General features: G+C 41.5%; 1 protein-coding gene across 1 annotated transcript in view; it reads right to left on the reverse strand.

Annotated features, from left to right (window-relative positions):
• Nucleotides 1-16,019, reverse strand: part of agbl4 (AGBL carboxypeptidase 4) — a 257,535-nt gene that overhangs the window by 141,182 nt on the left and 100,334 nt on the right. The window lies entirely within an intron of this gene.

Raw genomic sequence — 16,019 nt, forward strand, 5'->3', positions numbered from 1 at the left:
TCTTTCACATATTCAGGACAAGACCATTAAAGAGAAGGTATTGCTTTGGTAAGAATGATCGCTCAGTCCTAAATTGATGCAAACTGACAGTGACTCGTTTTTATTATTAAAAACCCTAAAACCTGGCAACCAATTTTCCAAAAAGTGAATGTTGTTCCCTGACATTAGAGTTTCCTGTACTGTGTCCATCAACAACTTCATGTGATATCTATGTTCCTGTGCACAACATTTACTCCCCCTGTAACAGCTTGTCCAATATATGATTTCAAAAATAGTAATCTGAATCTTTTGTATATCAAAACAAGACTGCAGGAGCATCTCAAAACACCAACCACTGAAACAAGGTGACAGCCACTGTTTTCTGTTGGTTAATAATTTAGTGAGGATTGGAGGCTGCTCTTGGCAAGAAAGTGAGAGTTTGCTGTGTTTGTGTCTGTCAGCAGCAAAATTCCAAACACTATTTTCCAACAGAGGGGGCACCTTGCCCAGCCAAGGAATCCCAAATGCACTGAAAAATGTGGAGCTGCGTGCCTTCCTGCCAAACACATTAGCTCTTGTTCTTTATTTAAGCCTTTGTCAAACTATCTGTGGTACTCCACTCACACATCCACTCTTTTCAAGGGCTAAGCGGCCAAGTTTTGCCACTCGACACAAGCGGTGTGAGAGTGTGCGGGCGCAAGGAGGTTCCTCAGCATGGTCTTTGACAGCCCCCTTGAACTCTTTGAGCCCAGTGATAAAGTGGCTTGATGAGTGGGCAATCTCTGCCTGCCAGCTGCTGGTCTGGCTGGGGGAGCTGGGAAGGTGCCAGGCTCAGTGCAGCCCCAGAACCATACAAACAAAAACACAAACATGCACAGACACACGTGTGCATGAAATGTGCAGTATGCTGCTGGTATTTGGACATGTATAATCACAATTAAACAAACATGCTATTCATCAGTAGTTAGCGTTGTATTAGACTGATTGATTGATTAATTGATGGATAACTGTGAGCCATGCTGGGATTAGTATTTAGCTTAAAGAGCTGCGTGTCTGTAGCTTGTTTCAATAGACTATTGTTAGTGAATAAATACGATTTGAATCAGACATATTTAAACATTTTTAAAATATATTTTCATCTGTCAGGTTGCAAAATCAGTAGTATGTTTTTGAAACTGACACCTCAGTCAATCATTTTACAGTCACAATTTAATTTTACAAAGTTTCTGCTACATTTCTGGTGTCTCTGCTCAACCTGTAATGATATATACAGTACCTATATCAACTTTAGAAATAGATAAATACATTGTATTATATTCAAGCAGCATAATGAGAAAATTAACACAAAAAATGTGTGTTGATAAAAGATGTTGTTAAATTGTGGATCTTAACCAGATTAGAGGTGTGTGTGTGTATGTGTGTGTGTGTGTGTGTGTGTGTGTGTGTGTGTGTGTGTGTGTGTGTGTGTGTGTGTGTGTGTGTGTGTGTTGACATTCACAGAGTGGCTTTCTAGCTGATTGCGCCGACATGTCAGCTGATAATTCAGGAAGTAGCGTACACGTGAGTAGATTGGACGGCATTCTTCGCTAAATGATGAGATCTACATTTCTCTCCGCCTCTTTAATTATCTTCCTCGGTTATAATTACCATTGTGAAGGTCCAGAGGACAATCGCTGTTGTGTTGTACTGTCTGCTAGCTGAAGTGAGATGAGATAGGCAGGAGATACTGTAGAGAGTGACACCGGCCGTTAATGAAGGTTACTGGCAGCTGATTCAAACTCACAGGCATTCATTATGAGCATAATGCAAATCTGCATTAATCATTCTGCGTCATTACATTTCATTAGCAATGCTACTGTACATATCTGCTGCTTCACTGATACATATTGTTAAATAGTAGATTTGAAACACAATGTTAAAGCAGTAAGTTGTCCTTTAAATGACTTTATTGTTCCTGAAAATCCACAATATTAGCAGCCATAAACAGCTGACAGTTAGGACACACTGGAGGCTTTCATTAAGAATAGTGATGACAGAGAACAGTGAGTGACCTGGGGGTCCTTAAGCAGCCTTGTAATTCTCCCTTAATGAAGCCGATGAATAAATGATTTGAGGCGCTGTTCACGAGGAGTCTGATCCCCCGTCAGCTTGTCTCCACAGGGTTACCAGAAACCTTGGGGGAATTTTCCTCCTTCCTCCTCCCCTTCACCTCCTCCTCTATCCTTTAATCCCCACTTTTTTGCAAGCTATCCCCTCTCCTCAATTCACGTTTCTCACCTTCCACCTTTCTCCCTCCTCCCTTTACGTCCCTCTTCCTCCCTTCTGTCTGTGATCCTAATCTCCTCTAAAACATCTTTTCTCAGGCTGTGGCAGTGGGCAGATTGCGAAGGCCACCCTCAGACTCTGAGTGACTCATCCCATCATAAACAACTGGTGGGTGTCGGCATGCTGGCAGCCACCCCGTTTCAAACATGGTCGTTCTGACAGGTCATTTTTTTTACGATGCTGATTGTTATTTTCCCTGTTATTGTTTTTCTTCCCCGTGACTTCAGATGGGGGCTCAAAGTGCAACTCTCTAAGATCAGGCAACCTGACTCTTTGGGACAAAAAACAAAGAAGACAGTAATGAAAAGGAGAACCGATTGCTTTTTCATTTCATTTCCAGTGGGAAATCAGGCTGAGGGAGGAATAACGGAGCTATAATAATAAAGTTTAAGAAAAAGGGCCTATGGCTCTCTGTTCTCTGAGCAATCCACAAGTGGGAGCCACAGTGGACAGTGCAGTTGCTCTGGGTCATCAAATGTGTTGTAGGAAAGGCAAGAGAACGAAAAAGCAGTAAGTAGTGTGGGAAAACATCGATGTTTTTAAAGCTACACAGGAATGCCTGGTGCCAAAAAACACAGTGTGGACAACTTAAAGGACAAAAAAAGAAAAAATTGGCAGGAGTGGCCCAAATGGTTGACTGACTTGAGCAGTGGTGGCATGAATGGACATAAATACGTACGTATCATACGTTACACAACCTGTCAGCACAGACATCTGCCATGCTTGATTCTTGAAGGACACAAAAACGGAACTTAAAAAATACAAACCAACGAAACAACATGCATTTCATTGGAATACCACATGTGTCCTTATACAACAAAGTCTAGTTGATTGACTTGCAAATACACTAAGGGCGCGGTCACACTGGCCATCCGTACCGTGCCATAATCAAGCACGATTGGCCCCCCACTGCGCCAATCCCACGCTGGCCGGCACGGCCCACGGTCACACTGGCCAGCACTAACCGTGCCTAAGCACGATTACCTCTTGTACATAACGTCATAATACAACGCATGCATGCTTTATGTTATTATGAAGCGTGCTCAGTTGTGACGCGCTGAGAGTCTTAAGCAGAACGCCTGAGTTAACACACAAAGTTCATAATCAGCTAGTGCTATCAGATATCTTTATCTGGGGCTTCTGGCTTTGCTGAACCAGCTTTCTTAAAGAAAGCCTGGATATGTTGAACTTGCTTCAGGCACACAACAACTGACCCAAATACTGATCAATAACTTAAACAACAGCCAAATACCGCCACCTAGTGTCTAAAGTGAGTTCTGTCTAAACTAAATGTGTTGATGTGTTTGCAAACCAGTATAAACCGGTTCTGCTCATCTGTCTGTCCCTGTCCATAGGCACACTGCAGACTTGAAGAGAGAGAACACTTTGCTTCCATGTACGAGACACACAAGTCCCAGATTGTATCACTCTATCAGGTAAAGAGCTAGCTCACTTTAAAGTGATATAAGAAGGTGGAGTATTACAGAATCAGACTAAGTAAGCCACAGTCTGTCTGAGTTAATATAAACTATGGATATCAAAACATACAAGCTCCTGATTTCTGCCTCTCAGATTGATTCTGCTGTTTCAGTTTTCACCTGTTAGCTCACATCCCTGGCTACTAAGTCATAGGCAAAAGTTAATTATTGTAACCCTGTTTATGTTGTGATTACATGAGAATATTTGACATTAGTTTAATTTATCAGGCTTGCCCATGTGATGACAGTTAAAATAATCTAAAAAGAAAGTGGCGGGAATACTTTTGTCTTAAAACATAAATTCATGAAGCTGGTCATATTATTGGATTTATCCTGTCTCAATATGTATTTTGTTTTTCCTCTTAAATAGTTATCCTGTCTTTAATAGGAAAACAAAAACATTATCAGCTACTTATTAATAAAACCAAACTTTAGAACCTGAAGTTTAGTAGAACCTGAGGACAGATCTTATTTCAGGTCTGAAGCATAAACATCACAGTAAAATGTATTATACTTTACATTTAACTCCTTGATTGTTTTTCTTTATTACAGAAGATACCATCAGATTCAGATCCATCAACAACCCCTGACAACATGGAGGACTCGTCCCCTAAGTGTTTCCTGTCCTCTCTCGATGATGTTCTTCTCTTCAGTTATTAACTCTTGAAAGACTGTTTGACAAGTCTGTGATTGAATGAATGGAAATGGAATCTCATGCGTATCTTGCCATGCTTATTGGCTTTAAATGTTTAATATTAAATAAGCTTGAAGGCCATTTAACTCAGACGAGCCCGGCTGTGACAAGCTGAGCTCGTCTGTTAGCTTTGCTGTTGTCTTAGCTGTTGTTGGTCAAGAAGAAATTAATGTCAGTTCAAGGCCTTTTCAAATGTGAGACAGCCATGTCAGCTTTTTAAAACGTTTATTTAAACATTTTATGAAAAAAATCTTTAATAAACAACCCCTGGCTTTATTAACCATGTGGAAAATAAGTCGGGGAGACCATCAGGTCAGTTGTGCGGACGTTAATCAGCTCCTCTGGGTGATGGCAGAGAGGACTCTTCATCCGGGAGAGCTGCTGGTGTAAGGTCATTTCTACCACAGTGGATGAGCAGGGCATCTGGCACTGGTGAAAAAAGGGAGGAGGTTCCTTCAAACTATGCGACCCCAGCCTGACCTCTGTAACGGGTGTGCAGGCGAAGGTTGAAATTAGTAGAGTCATTGTTAGGTTCTGTTGATTTTAAAATGGAAAAGAAAAGATCACCTTTCTATTTAACATTTAGCTGATGCATGACTCAGTGTGATTTTTTATTTTATTTTAGAAGACTGTATTGTTAAAAATTGCTTGTTTTTACAATCCTCTTATGAAACTCCAAAAAAATCAGATGATTTTAACTTACACTTCACGTCTGTGGAAGATGTCAGACCTGCTTTTATCTCCTCTTTGCCGAAATGAAGATACAAAAAACAATTGATTTACTGTTCACTTAAATATATTAGAAAAGCAGACATGAATCGCATTGCAAACCAGCAGTTTCTAACAAAATACAACATATCTTACCACCTGTAGCCTACGGTCTGTGGTGCTAACTTAGCTTAAATATAGAACGATTTAGGCAAAAACAGAGGACCCAGCAGCCCACGTATTTTCAATAATGATCAAAATAGCGGGATTTTTTAAAACACAGTGAGTTTAAATATTAGACTTTGAATACGGCGGTTGGTTGTACTTACACATTTCTTCATAAGAATCGTAGACCGGCAGAGCGCTTTCGGCGTAGCTGGGCTGCGTAAATCATCAGGGCAGTAGGCTAAATGGGCGGGGCGTGTTACCGGACCCTACTGCGCAGACTCTGGCTCCAAATGACGTCAAAATCGCAAGATGGAAGCGCGTATTTTGGCTTCAAGAACGTTGAGTGGGAACAGCTACAGTGCGCGCCCCCTGAGTAAATCACATTTATTCAGCCTCTTGTATCCAGCATGAGTGTCTATATATGGGCGATTACTGAAAGTTTAGTTTTCAAGCCAAACTTTGATAGACTTTGAACCCAATTCTTAATTCTTTTTTTTAAAGATGAAATTGTTTTGTTTTATGCAAATGACATGAAAAGCAAAAGATGAAAGTGACAGACACTACATGAATCTGCTGGGTTTTACACATATGCCAGTTCCAAAATTTAGGTTAATATTAAAGTGTGAAACTGCCCTCAGAAGCTAATGCTAGCAGTTAACATAATTCTACATAAGCATAGTGTTTTTTAACAGTGCATCATTCTATGCAGTGGTGTCATTATATTGCTCATTACAGTGGCACATAGAGCAGCGATCTCTGCATGAACATTCTAGTTAATGGGCCACAATAAAGACACCACTGTTTTCATTTTATGGCTCAGTTTTCAAATGGCCTACTTGGCTTTCTTGCCTGTTCTCTCAAAGGAGCCATCCAAGTCTCCTTAAGACCTCTGATATTCTCAGCACACTCCTTTCCTTCTGGCCCAAATCTCCCTCCACCCATTCCTCTGCTCTTCCTCTTTCCTCCCACCCTCCCTCCATTCCTGACAGCTAAAGGCAGCCGGCGGTAGCCAAGGGCCTGTTTGCTGTGCCTTTAGTTTCATTAGCGGGCCCCAGATGCTTAGCTGCTTACAAAATTATGAAGGGCCGAAGCCAACCGCCTCCAGATGGGACCCATCTATATTCAGATGAGCTGTTTCCTCACATTCAGAGCAATCCCACCCTGATGTCCTACAGTGTCGTCAACAAACATGCTGACAAACACAAACACAAGCGAGTACAAACAGATGCACACATTCAAAGAGGAAGCTGTGCGCACACACCCAAGGCCACCCAGGCACACACACACACACACACAAACACACATACCGTATGGCTGGGTGGCATCTCTCTCTGTAGGAAAACAATAGCTTAGCTGCCCTGTTCTGTCATAACTGTTATCCTTTATTGTTTGCTGGATGTTATTTTTTTCAATACACATTTCAGGAATGAGTTTACAACTGTGAGCTTACATGGTTTAATACATTGGGGAAATAACTGTAAAATTACCAAAAACAGCTAATCTATCAACACAATGCTAAAGCCAGTGTGATGCTAAAATATGAGATGTTAGAAAACCAGGAACGTCCCGTTGCTAGTTATAAACTTAACTTTGATACTCTTGATTCTTGAAAAATATTTCATCTGTTATTTTTTCATCACTCACAGGTGATCAAAGATGCTATTTCTGGTAGGATTGGTGCAACAAGAACAACTACTTTGCTGTGCATTTTACGGTTACAAGTATACTATGTGAACACTGACTAGGAGAGTAAATGAACATCTTGTCTTCTTTATACTTTTTTTCTGTGTCTCTTTCTTCTTGTAAGAAGCTCTGCTCCAGAAATTAAATCTCAGCCCTGAGTTTTGAGACTATGAAGTCACACTCCATTTCACTGCTCACATCTGTGACACCTAGACACATTTGAGCAGCAAATGAAAGTGTGAAGCACGCACGCACGCACGCACGCACGCACGCACGCACGCACACACAAAAAGCACAGATTTATAGAAGAGCTGCTAAACTGAGAGCAAGGTAAGACAAAGGACCGTTGGTAGCTGATGGAAGTTACTTGTGACTCACTGATGTGTAACAACAGAAGGAGTTTAGAGGACAGTGTTTCCCCTACCATTCATTTGGAGGGGCAGCCCACCTGGTGTTGAGCCACGGCTCTTTGGGGGCTGCAGACAACTATGGTTAAGCTGATCTGCACCAGCTAATTGGCATGCTACATCAGCTAATGCTTGTGTTTCTGTGGTGCAAAAACACATTTCCAAATCAGTCACCCTCATTTCCATCACAACAAATAAACAACCTTAATACGGTGAACCACAGACACTGTGGGAGGCAGAGGAGTTGAAGCTGTCGTTTAACGCTGAGCAACAGTTTGGTCACGAGCAGAACAGAGTAACCTGCAAACACCTGATGAGCAAGAAAGGAGATGTTGATCAGATTTACAGCTAGTTTAAATATTAGTAGATATTAGTATTATTCTGTATTATTCTTACAGTGCCATAACTTCAGTCATCCCACTTATTGTGAAAAATGGGCTTCTTTTTTTTTTTCAAATGAACGCTATCTGATGATATGATTGGATTATAATTATCAATGTGTACATCATTGTTACTTAATCCAAATGTGGAGCTAAATTGAACATTTAAATACAGTGCTGGGGGCTTCTATTCATACAAATATATCATAACTGAATAGCTTATTATGTTTCATAATGATAATCCTATACTGTAATATGAGGTTGTTAGTAACATAATCTGCCATAAAACCCTTTGACAAAAAAAAAAAAAACCTTTTTAAAGTGGATCAAGAAAAAATAGAAACGCATTATTAAGGTCCAATATCCTTATAATGATAGTGCCACTTTAATTTCAGTATTAATGTAAATGTAATGAGTTACTTTCTACATTAGTTCAACTGATAGAAAAAATAAATAAGACAGATTTCTTTAAAGATCCTTTACCAAAAAATTACAATGCATTACAATGTTTGGCTGTTGATACATGCTATGCTTATGCATGTTCTGAGCTGGTACCTGAACCTGCCTACTATTGACTTAGCTGTGCCATCTGAATTCATAAGTGTCACACACACACACGTACACACACAGACTCACACACAGCAGGAAGATGCAGATATTAACCAGTCCACCAGTGTCTTATATGTCCTGTAAACACCTGCCTGCCTGGCTTTGTGGAATCACTGAGATATCCATAATCCTTTAGTTGGAGTCAGGGGGTGAACTCTTCATCGTGCTGAGAACACCTAATAAGCTTCAAACAGCCGTTAGCCAAGCATCAACACCCAAAACCCCTCTCAGTATGCTGCAAAGAATGCAGGCCTGGTGGCTATTTATGTAACGTAAATCCAAGGAGTGTGTATTAAAACACATCATGAAGAACCTTTTAGGGGATTTGTCTTGTGTCACACTGGGCTGAAAATATTTTTGCAACGCTCTTGAGATCATGCTGAACAAAGAGGTGTGAAAGCGAGGTCTTCCACCTACAACAGTAAAAGCAGCCGCTGACTTACAGTACAGTAATCAAGGGACTGCTGGCTGCAGAAAAACTGCAACGCCTCACCTAGTTCATTATAAGATGACACAACCAATTTGTACCTCTGCCTGCTGCAATCTACCAAATCTCCCCTGACAAAAGCATTTAGATTAGAGCGCTTTCAGGGAGGGCTGCGCTGACATGCGTACCCAGCCTGTAAAAGAGGGAATGAAGTGCCTTTTTAATTCTCCTCCAGGCAAACATAAAACTGTCCAGGTAAGTCATTTGTGGGTTGAATGGAGAGCCAGCAGCGAGAAGCCTCTCTATCACTACACCCCTCGCTGCTATTTCACGGCCGTTTTCTCCATGGAAAACTGTGCGCAAACACGTTTCAACTGTGCACAAATGTAGCACACACAGAAACTCACACACATCCTTATCCTCATCGCGGAGATTATTAATCTATTTGTTACATTCTGTCCTATTATTTCTCCTACATAATCCTCTTTCACTTCCTTTGGCAGCATTCTAATGAGTTTCTGTGAACAAGGAAGCTGCACTAGTGATTGTTCTGATTGGCGCCTCTGCACCTCTCTCTCTCTCTCTCTCTCTCTCTCTCTCTCTCTCTAGTCCCAGATGGAACACAAAAGTGGAAATAGAGAGAGTTGTCATTTTATCTATTAAAACAAAGCTTTGTGATCACTTTCCTCTCTCAAGACTTTACAGACTACTGGAGTGAAGTAGAAAGGAAGTAATTGTCCCGGAAGATGAACACCACCCCAGATTTTGGCAAGAGTTACAGTACATCAGGTACTCTCTCCTTCTTCTTCTTCCAAATATTCGCTTAGATTCATACATCACTCCATTTCCTGTCTGCAGTGGAACTGGTAACAGATAATTAGGTGTGTGTGTATGTGTGTGTCTCACTTTCTCGTGCGTTTGGTTTATATTAAAAGATTTTGTCCATCTCCCTTATCGCACAGACAATGTTGACGGAGAGGGAACATCATATATAACATTTTTTTTAATCTAAGACTCTTATATGAAACTCAAAAAACCCACTCAGAGAACAGCTACAATAGTGGCTGTGTTTAAATTAAACACACGCAACCACATGAAGCGGTAGAGGCCTCGGGCACAGTATAGGTGTAATAAAAACTATGTTACAGTAAAACATTGCGAAATTGAGAAACATTGACGCGAGAAGGCAGTAAAACTCATCTGCTCTCTTGAGAAACATGTAAAGCCAACGACTGACCATCCATTTCTTCCCTTTAGCCTCAAGTCTAACATGTATGACGACAGGGAGACGAGGAAGGAGGGAAATGGGTGAGGCACTAACTATCAATGTGAATTGGTTCCAATGAAAGTCAACAACTATAAAGGGAATTTATTCATTGCGATACATGGTGTTTTAATGCTTCTATCACACCACAGAGACTCTTGTTGTGTCCAATAATCTTTGTTATTACATTTTCTAGACATCATATAGTTGTTATTTGTCTTATTGCACCACCTTTGTGGACAGTCTAATGTAGCAAGCCATTTTTACATTACCTCCATGCTTAGTGACAGTATTCATGTGTGTGTGTGACGGGGGGCTGCAAGTGTTCTCCAACAGCAGACAGGGGGTAGCCTAATGTTTTTATGGAGCGAGTCTGCTTGGAAATGACTCGTTAGTCTCGGTTTTATTGCTCAAATTACCCATGCTGGTCCTTGTCCTGTTTGCCCTTAATTAACAAGCATTCAATTCCCTTAATAATTAGCACGAGCTATTAGCTATTTTACATCACTCTTCATTTGTCGACAATTAAAAGGTCTATTATTAAAAAGGCATGGCACATGGTTAATTGGACAAAGTGGCTCTGCAGCAGGGGAGGAGAGTGAAGAGGAAAGTGGGAGGACTCACTGAATGCTGGGAGGTCTGCTGCAGCTACCAACCTTAACAATCTGTCCGTCTTCCGTCCGTTTGTTCCCTGACACTCAGTCCTCAAGAGTGAGGCCGTCTCCCTCACCACTGTCACGCACTCGCTGCATTCGGACCCCTGACAACCCAGCACTGCAGTGTGAAAGTTGGATGATGGGACGTGTGTTGTGCTGGAAAAGAGGTTTCCTAATAAGGCTAAATAGTGGGATGTTCTTTATTCTGCACTATTACTGTATGCGTTGAGAAATATCGTGTATAACTTTTGCGCCGCAATATTGTTTGGGTCCGTTTCTGTATTGCCTCTAATTTTTTTTTTCACTTCTTTCATGTGCTTTTGTCGAGATTTGTCGGGATAACATTTTTTTTGTCGTTGCTCTGAAGCTTTGGACATTGTGGTGTGTTTATATCAAAAACATTTTTTTTGTAATATTTCTTTGCCATTAAATATATAGTATATGATAGGATAGGATAATACTTTATTGATCCCCAGAGGGGAAACTCGGCCGTTGCAGCAGCACAGTCAAGTAGAAGAAGGCCAAACAAAAAACACATTTATACAAAATTTAAATTTAAAATTTAGTAGCATATGTGGCTCACTGGTGGCGCAGTGGTTAGTGCGCTTGCCCCATGTATGGAGGCTATGGTCCTCCAAGCGGGTGGCCCTGGTTCAAATCCGACTTGTGGCTCCTTTCCCACATGTCATTCCTTACTCTCTCTCCCTGGTTTTCAACTCTATCCACCTCCCGATCTTTCCAATAAAGGCACAAAAAGCCCAAAAATAAATCTTTATTTAATCTTTATAAATATATATATATTTTTTTTAGCAGTTTATTTAAAATTTAAACATCAAGGAATAACACTGGATTCATGGCGAGATAAGAAATACCAGAGCATAATTCATATTAGAGTACATACATAAGTTAGAGAAGCAGAAACAAAAAAAAGCAAAACAAGTTAGGATATTGAAACTGTGAAAATAAGTTAAAAGTTGACAGGACAAAAGGTAGGAAGGGAGTTTTCAGGGGGAAAAAAATGATAAATACAGACAAAGGCAAACAAGGAGAGACACACAGCGAGGCGGAGGGATCCTTTCCCTCACCCCGCCTCACCTCTCCTCAACCCTCGCCCTCTGCCAGGGCTTAACAAGTGGCAGGGGAAGCAGGCGGGCCAGAGCCATGCTGATTGACAGAACAATTACTGCTAACACGCAGCCCGATGGAGAGGCAGACATCTCCAAATAGAATTTCACTATGGTGTTGCATCACACGCTTACAGCAAGGATTTTGGTAGAAAAGCAAAATTGCCCCGACTGACTGACTGATTGACTGACTGATGGTCTGTCCGTCTATCCATCCGGCTGACTGCGAGCTGAGCACAACTGCTAGAAAAGCTCTGCTGTTTTTTTTCTCTCCCTCCCATAAAAAAAAAAAAAAAAAAAGGAGGAGAAAGTGTTTACCCTTGATCAAGGTTGGCTGCATCTAACTTTAGAAGCAATGTTTTTTAACCCATTTCCTCAAACTCTGACTGTTCATCTGTTAGCTCAGCTAGAGGTAGCTATTTTTATCCGCACACCTACTGACTGACGAAGAAGTGGAAAGTTAATTAAAAGAGACATCACATTTCAGAACATTTCCAGGGTGTCATACATCACATATCTAATCAGTCAGAAATGATGGAGCAATGTGTTTTTAAGATAGTGAAGCGGAAGTAATGATATTAGATTTACATGAAAATGTTGTTTGCACTGCCTTTTATACCTTTTGTAAGGTAATAGCCTACACAACATGCACATTAGGGAAGTTTCTGTAAAGTCTCCTAACTGCATTATAGCTCTCCTGTCCTGATCCAATGCTGGAAACCATCCTCAAATATCATGCTGTTCCCCTTCCTCCCTCTCTGCTCATAGCAGGCCTGCACGAAGCATCTTGTGCTTGATGCAATCAGTCTTATGCAGCCATCTTGGCCATTACCCCACCCCACAGTGCTCAGGCCTCCAGCAGCTGCATTACACCACGCTCTCTGACTTTCTAATTAGCTTATCTAGGAATATAAGGATGCTGGGCAATTCTTTGCTCTGGCAGTCTAACATAGAGCGGGCCGCAGGGAGGGTGGTTGGCACCTGCTGTCACCGAGGGGGCTGTTGTCTCTGACTGACTAGTTCCACAAAATATGGTTTTCTCTTTTTCCATCATGTGTATAAACATTCGCACCCTTTTTCTCACTTTTTAAGTGTGCATTTTTTCCCTTTAAGTAAGACATAATTTCAAGAGGGAAGTGTTTTACATTAAGGATTACATTTTACTGGAATCCAGATGAACTCAAGTTTCATGTTTTTAATTTTTGATGTAATTTAGATTTTTGATTTGATGACTTTAGAATTGTATATACTTCCCGAAGGGAAAATTACAACTCTTCACTCTCTTATTGCCAGACATGCTACACATACAGTACACATAGACCCGAAATGCAAACCAGCACAAACAGGACATATACATGTGCATTTATAGAGACATGCACAGGGACTGTAGTGCCTAGTTGGATTTTCTGCCTTGCTCAAGGGCTCTCTTGCAGTGCTTAGGAAGTAAACTGGCAGCAACCAGTCCAATTCCATACTGTACATGATCCTTACCATACACGACTGGTAAATCTCAAATTCCCAACCCAAGTTCCTACAAACTGAGTGACTGCTGCCCCTCTTATTTAAGCAAGAAAATAAAGATGTTGCCTTTTTTTTAAACATCTCAAAAACCCAGATTGGGCTACATCGTTATTTGTACTTCTTGTATGTTTGATATACTTTAAAGGTGTCTTACACGGACATACAGAAATACATTGTTACTTTCATTAGTTTATTAGTGTATTAGTTTCAAATACTTCCACAGCGATATAGTCCCTTTTAATAAGTTCATCCATCACTCATTTCTTATCACCAATGTAACCTGTAGCTGTCTTTAAATGCCACATGATACAGTAAATCTGAGCCTCTGCCTGCTCTGATAACTCCTGGCTGGAGGAGTCATGAATTGAGGGATGGAGGAGAAAAAAGGGATGGAGACAGGGATAGAGGATAGATCCCTCCACCTGTAGCAGTGAACGTCCTGAAGGACTGTAATCTGCTGCCTGTCTCTCACTGAGATGCCCAGCTTAGCTGAGACCAGTCGAGCACTGCAGCCTCCGGCAACCAAACGATGCCGGGACCCCGGGACATGAGACACCTGCACGGGAAGATAAAGGCTTCAACTCCTGGGCTAATACTGACGATTCTTTTGATAAATACAGACGCAGGGTGGTGGGTGGTGGGTGGTGGGCAGTGGGGGAGCAATCTTCTCTCGTTCTCTCCACCCCATCTACCTGTCTCAGTAATCTCTCTTTCTTGTACTTTCTGTTTTTCCTTTTCCACCTTCGCTCTGTTGTGTCTCTCTCTCTGTGTGTGTTTTTCTGCTCTCTCTGTATGACTTCTTTACCCTGTCCTATGTGAGTTTGGATCAGAAAGCTGGAGCTCTCCAGACTCTGCCTTCTTTTTTTTTCCATTCCATATCTGTAACTGTCAAAAAGAAGATTGCTACTTTAGGAGCAGTCTGTGTTTTGTTGTGCTTATGGAAAGTAAAATAGAAGAGGTTGTGTTAAAAGCATCTTGACCACTTTTTGGGGACACAAACAATGTCAGCTGTGGTCTTGGAAGATCCAGACCATTGAAACTGCCACACAAGTGCGTGAGACATGATGCCTCCGATGGCACAGCCTGAGAGGAGCACGCAGAACAGTTTAAGCATGGTGAGGTAATTGGAGGCAGGCCTCAGCAAAGTTGCCTCCTGCTGTGTCTGTCACTTAAATTCCTATTTATGAGAGCTTACTGAAACATAAACATGACCAGGGTTGCACAATTAGCAGTCGAGGAAAAGCTTTGGGACCTAAACGACCCAACAAGGCTGCTGCTCAGATTAACACGTCAGACATTCAAGATTATTTCAAATGAGGAGTTAACAACATTCAGGAAACTGCATTTTGCATAACAGGCCATGAAACACTTGGGAAGAAACAGGAATATTTTGTTGCTTTATAACACAGCTCTACTGAAAACTGAATACTGATTTGTCTTTGTAAGGTTTTATACTGTAATTCTGCAGTAGCAGACTATTGCTATGAATGCCAGACTGTAAACTAGGGAGGCAGCTCTGATCAATCACCCTGGAGAAGTAACTCTTATCTTATCAACCCTTAGAGATAAGTTGGGTAAATTTAACATTTAAAGACTGGTAAATGTTGAGAAAACATGTCAATGATCATAAATAGTGACAAGGCAGAACACCTCATTCAGGTTCTGTTGAGATACGTGGGGTTTCCTTAACCTTGACTCACTTGGCCATAAATTGAAAAATGTTGTTTTAAAGTGTTTTAACAGCTAAGGTTTGAGGTACCTGCATTTACTGGTGCCTTTTAAACTGAAGAAATACAGCACACTCTTTTTTAAATCACTTTTGCTCAAAATGTTTTTGTGTCAAATTAAGATTTTTTCAATGAGGTAGTAATATAATACTGTAAGCAACGCTGTACATTTTTCTGAATGGAGCGATTTTTCAATATTTATGGTGAGCACTTGAAGCCTCGACGTAAATACAGAGTGGGCAGAAGGAGTAGAAAGTTGTGGTTAAATGTATCTCCTCTGCAACAACAGAGAAACTCAGTGCAAAGTTGCAACTGTACCACACACACAGTTTAAAGAGAGAGAGCGAGGCAGCCGGGCTGAGCTGCATCGTGTTGCACTGCGCTGTATCATCGACAGCAGTTCATCTTTCCTGTCTATGGTGTCATGCCCATTGTCTCTTCCCATTAGCCTGCGACCGCAGTGCTACGGTATGGTCGGTACGGGGGCTATGCTAGCAAACACAGACAGCTCAGGGTGGCAGATGCATGGCGTTTTCTGCCGATGCCCTCCATCAACTGATGACAGATGTCAGGGCTCCTTTTGGACGGCAACACTTCATCACGCTACCCTGTTCTGCCTCCTCGCCCCACTGGATACAGCAGCCTGCTTGGCAGACGTCGCGCCCTACCCCACTGCATCAGCCTCATTCCCTCCCGCCACACCTATTCATTCACATACACATACACACACGTACACACACACACACACACACACACACATACCTCTGCATCCATCAGTCAAGCGTTATTACATCAGACAGCCGTCATACTGGCAACCAATGGATCACATGCTAATGCACCCAGACACATACACTCTGGAAATCTAATGT

The sequence above is a fragment of the Labrus bergylta genome, chromosome 6 (assembly GCF_963930695.1).
Source record: "Labrus bergylta chromosome 6, fLabBer1.1, whole genome shotgun sequence".
Taxonomy (NCBI): domain Eukaryota; kingdom Metazoa; phylum Chordata; class Actinopteri; order Labriformes; family Labridae; genus Labrus; species Labrus bergylta.